Genomic DNA, 6,351 nt, shown 5'->3' with positions numbered 1-6,351 from the left:
ATACAGGATCAGAGAGAGAGAACAAGATGATACAGGATCAGAGAGAGAACAAAGATGATACAGGATCAGAGAGAGAGAACAAAGATGATACAGGATCAGAGAGAGAGAGAACAAGATGATTGATACAGGATCAGAGAGAGAGAACAAAGATGATACAGGATCAGAGAGAGAGAACAAAGATGATACAGGATCAGAGAGAGAGAACAAGATGATACAGGATCAGAGAGAGAGAACAAAGATGATACAGGATCAGAGAGAGAGAGAGAACAAGATGATTGATACAGGATCAGAGAGAGAGAACAAAGATGATACAGGATCAGAGAGAGAGAACAAAGATGATACAGGATCAGAGAGAGAACAAAGATGATACAGGATCAGAGAGAGAGAACAAAGATGATACAGGATCAGAGAGAGAACAAAGATGATATAGGATCAGAGAGAGAACAAAGATGATACAGGATCAGAGAGAGAACAAGATGATACAGGATCAGAGAGGGAGAACAAGATGATACAGGATCAGAGAGAGAGAACAAAGACGTTATAGGATCAGAGAGAGAGAATAAAGATGATACAAGATCAGAGAGAGAATAAAGATGATACAGGATCAGAGAGAGAGAACAAAGATTATTCAGGATCAGAGAGAGAATAAAGAGGATACAGGATCAGAGAGAGAATAAAGATGATACAGGATCAGAGAGAGAACAAAGATGATACAGCATCAGAGAGAGAACAAAGATGATACAGGATCAGAGCAGGAGAGAACAAGATGATACAGGATCAGAGAGAGAACAAAGATGATGCAGGATCAGAGAAAGAGAGAGACAAGATGATACAGCATCAGAGAGAGAACAAAGATGATACAGGATCAGAGAGAGAATAAAGATGATACAGGATCAGAGAGAGAGAACAAAGATTATTCAGGATCAGAGAGAGAATAAAGAGGATACAGGATCAGAGAGAGAATAAAGATGATACAGGATCAGAGAGAGAACAAAGATGATACAGGATCAGATGCCAACCAGACATGTTTTTAAGCAATGGAGTGTCATTTTCACACGTAGTTCTGCGTATCCGTTGCTCCGTCTCTCCGTTAGCATGGAGTGTGCTGATTAGAGCTGTGTCTGTGGTTTTGAAACAGGCTTGTGTTCCGTCTCTCCACATTACGGTTGATGGGGCTACAACGGCTATCTGTCTCTCTGAGGCAGTCAGCCAGCCAGTCAGCCTGTCAGCCAGTGAGTCAGTCAGTCAGCCAGTCAGCCTGTCAGCCAGTGAGTCAGTCAGTCAGCCTGTCAGCCAGTGAGTCAGTCAGTCAGCCAGTCAGCCAGTCAGCCAGTGAGTCAGTCAGCCAGCCAGTCAGCCTGTCAGCCAGTGAGTCAGTCAGTCAGCCAGTCAGCCTGTCAGCCAGTGAGTCAGTCAGCCAGTCAGTCAGTCAGCCAGTGAGTCAGTCAGTCAGGGAGTCAGCCAGTCAGCCAGCCACCAGTCAGTCAGCCAGCCAGCCAGCCAGTCAGCCAGTCAGTTTCCCAGCATTGTGTTCTCTATTATATATTATGACCAATTATCAGTGATTTACTGTGAAGCCCTTAATATTAATGGATGAGTAAGCATTTAGCTTCATGGAGTGGTGTGATGCGCTGTAGCATTTAGCTTTATAGACTGGTGTGATGCGCTGTAGCATTTAGCTTTACAGACTGGTGTGATGCGCTGTAGCATTTAGCTTTATAGACTGGTGTGATGCGCTGTAGCATTTAGCTTTACAGACTGGTGTGATGCGCTGTAGCATTTAGCTTTACAGACTGGTGTGATGCGCTGTAGCATTTAGCTTTACAGACTGGTGTGATGCGCTGTAGCATTTAGCTTTATGGAGTGGTGTGATGCGCTGTAGCATTTAGCTTTATAGACTGGTGTGATGCGCTGTAGCATTTAGCTTTATAGACTGGTGTGATGCGCTGTAGCATTTAGCTTTACAGACTGGTGTGATGCGCTGTAGCATTTAGCTTTATAGACTGGTGTGATGCGCTGTAGCATTTAGCTTTATAGACTGGTGTGATGCGCTGTAGCATTTAGCTTCATGGAGTGGTTGGTTGGTCCTCTGTGATGTCAATGTAAGTTGATACATTGCTACGTTTTCATTTACAAAGCCCTTTTACAAAAAAGTCCCACTGTACCAAACATCATTACTAAACTTGAGACATACTAGTTATACCAACCGGTCTCAGGGATGGGTACCTCTAGTCTCTACTGAGTTATGTAAATAAGCTTTTGGTTTCTTGCACGTTATTTGTGGAAAAATCTTTTTATTTTATTTTTTATTCTTACATTAGATGTTCTGGTGCCTCTAGGGCAATTCAGAAAGCTGATTGAGTGGTGTGATGCGCTGTGGTATTTAGCTTTATAGAATAAGTGTGATGTGCTGGAACATAAGCATTTAGATCACCCCCCCCCACCACCCTCTCCTCTCACCACCACCACCACCACCCTCTTCTCCCTCCCCTCTCTTTCTCCCTTCTCCCTCCCCCTCTCTTTCTCCCTCCCCCTCTCCCCCCCTCTCCTCCCTCCCCCTCTCTCTCCCCCCTCTCTTTCTCCCTCCCCACTCTCTCTCTCCACCCTCTCCCTTCCCCTCTCTCCCCCTCTCTTTCTCCCTCCCCATCTTCTCCCTCCCCACTCTCTCTCTCCCCGCCCTCTCCCTCCCCCTCTCTTCTCCCCCCCTCTCTTTCTCCCTCCCCACTCTCTCTCTCTCCCGCCCTCTCCCTTCCCCTCTCTTCTCCCTCCCCATCTTCTCCCTCCCCCTCTCCCCCTCTCCTCCCTCCCCCTCTCTTCTCCCCCCCTCTCTTTCTCCCTCCCCACTCTCTCTCTCCCGCCCTCTCCCTTCCCCTCTCTTCTCCCTCCCCATCTTCTCCCTCCCCACTCTCTCTCTCCCGCCCTCTCCCTTCCCCCCTTCAGAAGAGATAACAGCTGTGGTGTCACATGGCTGTGGCAGGTGGGACAAAATCTGTGGGCCACCAAACTCCCCTCCCCACCTCTACTTCCACTTTTATTTGTCTCTCAATTCAAATAAATGAAAAGGGCTTTATTGACATGGGAAACATATGTGTACATTGCCAAAGCAAGGGACATAGACAATAAACCAAATTGACGTAAACAATCAAGCTTGAACAGTAACCATCCACAGGAATAGAGACATTTCAAATGTCATATTATGGCTTTTGACAGTGTTGTAACGATGTGTACAAAAGGGAAAATAAATAAACCTAAATATGCGTTGTATTTACAATGGTGTTTGTTCTTCACTGGTTGCCCTTTTCTTGTGCCAACAGGTCACAAGTCTTGCTGCTGTGATGGCACACTAGAGTTTTTTGTGGGTCTGTGTAATCTGAGGGAAATATGTCTCTCTAATATGGTCATACATTTGGCAGGAGGTTAGGAAGGGCAGCTGTTTCCACCTAATTTTTTTGGGCAGTGTGCACATAGCCTGTCTTCTCTTGAGAGCCAGGGCTGCCTACGTTGGCCCCCCTCTCTCTCTCTCTCTCTCTTTCTGAGAGAGCAAGACTACGCTCACTAAGTCTGTACATAGTCAAAGCTTTCCTTAATAAGTTTGGGCCAGTCACAGTGGTCAGGTATTCTGCCACTGTGCACTCTTTGTTCAGGGCCAAATAGCATTCCAGTTCTCTCTCTCTTCCTTCCCCACCTCTCTCTCTCTCTCTCCCCCCCCTCTGTATTTTCCCCTGAATGCCATCCTTCTTTTCAGGGTGTGACATCCCTCCCTGTGGGAATGTGTTGCCAGGTGTTCAGAGCTGTCATGGCCAGTTTTTCCACATTGACAGGATTCCAAAGACAAGGATCTGTCATCGACACTGAGTGTACAAAACATTAGGAACACCTGCTCTTTCCATGACATAAACTGATCAATGTGGATTCAGGTGAAAGATAATTCACTTCAATCAGTGTAGATGAAGGGGAGGAGACAGGTTAAATAAGGATTGTTAAGCCTTGAGACAATTGAGACATGGATTGTGTACAGTATGTGTGCTATTTAGAGGGTGATAAAATATATAAGTGTGTCCAGGTGTGTCTAGAACTGCAGCCCAACTAAATTTTAGGAAAGTGTTCTTAATGTTTTGTACACTCAGTGTCTGTCACTCAATTTTAGGAAAGTGTTCTTAATGTTTTGTACACTCAGTGTCTGTCACTCAATTTTAGGAAAGTGTTCTTAATGTTTTGTACACTCAGTGTCTGTCACTCAATTTTAGGAAAGTGTTCTTAATGTTTTGTACACTCAGTGTCTGTCACTCAATTTCAGGAAAGTGTTCTTAATGTTTTGTACACTCAGTGTCTGTCACTCAATTTTAGGAAAGTGTTCTTAATGTTTTGTACACTCAGTGTCTGTCACTCAATTTTAGGAAAGTGTTCTTAATGTTTTGTACACTCAGTGCCTCTCACTCAATTTTAGGAAAGTGTTCTTAATGTTTTGTAAACTCAGTGTCTGTCACTCAATTTTAGGAAAGTGTTCTTAATGTTTTGTACACTCAGTGTCTGTCACTCAATTTTAGGAAAGTGTTCTTAATGTTTTGTACACTCAGTGTCTCTCACTCAATTTCAGGAAAGTGTTCTTAATGTTTTGTACACTCAGTGTCTGTCACTCAATTTTAGGAAAGTGTTCTTAATGTTTTGTACACTCAGTGTCTGTCACTCAATTTTAGGAAAGTGTTCTTAATGTTTTGTACACTCAGTGTCTCTCACTCAATTTTAGGAAAGTGTTCTTAAGGTGTTGTACACTCAGTGTCTCTCACTCAATTTTAGGAAAGTGTTCTTAATGTTTTGTAAACTCAGTGTCTGTCACTCAATTTTAGGAAAGTGTTCTTAATGTTTTGTACACTCAGTGTCTCTCACTCAATTTTAGGAAAGTGTTCTTAATGTTTTGTAAACTCAGTGTCTGTCACTCAATTTTAGGAAAGTGTTCTTAATGTTTTGTACACTCAGTGTCTGTCACTCAATTTTAGGAAAGTGTTCTTAATGTTTTGTACACTCAGTGTCTGTCACTCAATTTTAGGAAAGTGTTCTTAATGTTTTGTACACTCAGTGTCTGTCACTCAATTTTAGGAAAGTGTTCTTAATGTTTTGTACACTCAGTGTCTGTCACTCAATTTTAGGAAAGTGTTCTTAATGTTTTGTACACTCAGTGTCTGTCACTCAATTTTAGGAAAGTGTTCTTAATGTTTTGTACACTCAGTGTCTGTCACTCAATTTTAGGAAAGTGTTCTTAATGTTTTGTACACTCAGTGTCTGTCACTCAATTTTAGGAAAGTGTTCTTAATGTTTTGTACACTCAGTGTCTCTCACTCAATTTTAGGAAAGTGTTCTTAATGTTTTGTACACTCAGTGTCTCTCACTCAATTTTAGGAAAGTGTTCTTAATGTTTTGTACACTCAGTGTCTTGTTCTCCATCCTCATTGTTACCATTCCATTGTAACTACCAATGTTTGACTGGCCTTTATTATACCACCAGAAATGAGTCAATTTCTTGCAGAAATATTTTTTGGGGAAAAAAATCGTTACAAAAAATGCATTTGTCAAATTGAACACCAGGGTATTTACACAAGACATATGACCATTATTTTATTGAGTAGTTTCATCTTACCGTCCCTCATGGAAACCAGTTCATACCTAAAACATTCTCCATTCAGGCTGCAAAGATGCGGATTTCTTTCTTAATAAAAGGGATACTTTGGGATTTTGTTTAACGAAGCCCTTTATCTACTTCCCCAGAGTCAGATTAACTCACGGATACCGTTTTATGTCTCTGCATTCAGTACGAGGGAAGTCAAAGGTAGTTTCGCAAGCCAAATGCTAACTAGCTTTAGTGCAATGACTGGAAGTCTATGGTATCTACTAGCATGCTAGCAGTTAACATAGACTTAGTGCCACTGTGCTAATGCTCGTTAGAGTAGCTAGAGTGGATCCTTGGAATGCTATTCCCGGATGTTGCATATTGAGTTCAGCTAATCTCCTGACTGAACATAGGTACATAGGTGCAACATCAGGAAGTAGCATTAGTCACTCTAGCAGTGGTAGAAAATGTTGTTTCTTATAGAAAGGGCACATATTTCCCATGTTTTTTCCCAACCTGCCTTTTCTCCATAAAATCGAGTTAAGGAAGAAATTGACGGCTTTGCAGCCGGGATGGAGAATGTTTTATGTACAGCCGGCTGCATGCAGTCCCTTTAAGATGAAGGTAAAATGAAACGACTCAATATCGCCATCTGACGACCTTTGTTTGGGCTACTGTATAATGTGTCAAACACGCGGAACATTAAACACGTGGAACCTAAAATTGGGGTTGAGAAATTTGGGGAC

This window comes from Oncorhynchus keta, chromosome 8 (assembly GCF_023373465.1).
Source record: "Oncorhynchus keta strain PuntledgeMale-10-30-2019 chromosome 8, Oket_V2, whole genome shotgun sequence".
In the NCBI taxonomy this organism is placed as follows: Eukaryota; Metazoa; Chordata; class Actinopteri; order Salmoniformes; family Salmonidae; genus Oncorhynchus; species Oncorhynchus keta.
This window is presented reverse-complemented; position numbering follows the sequence as displayed.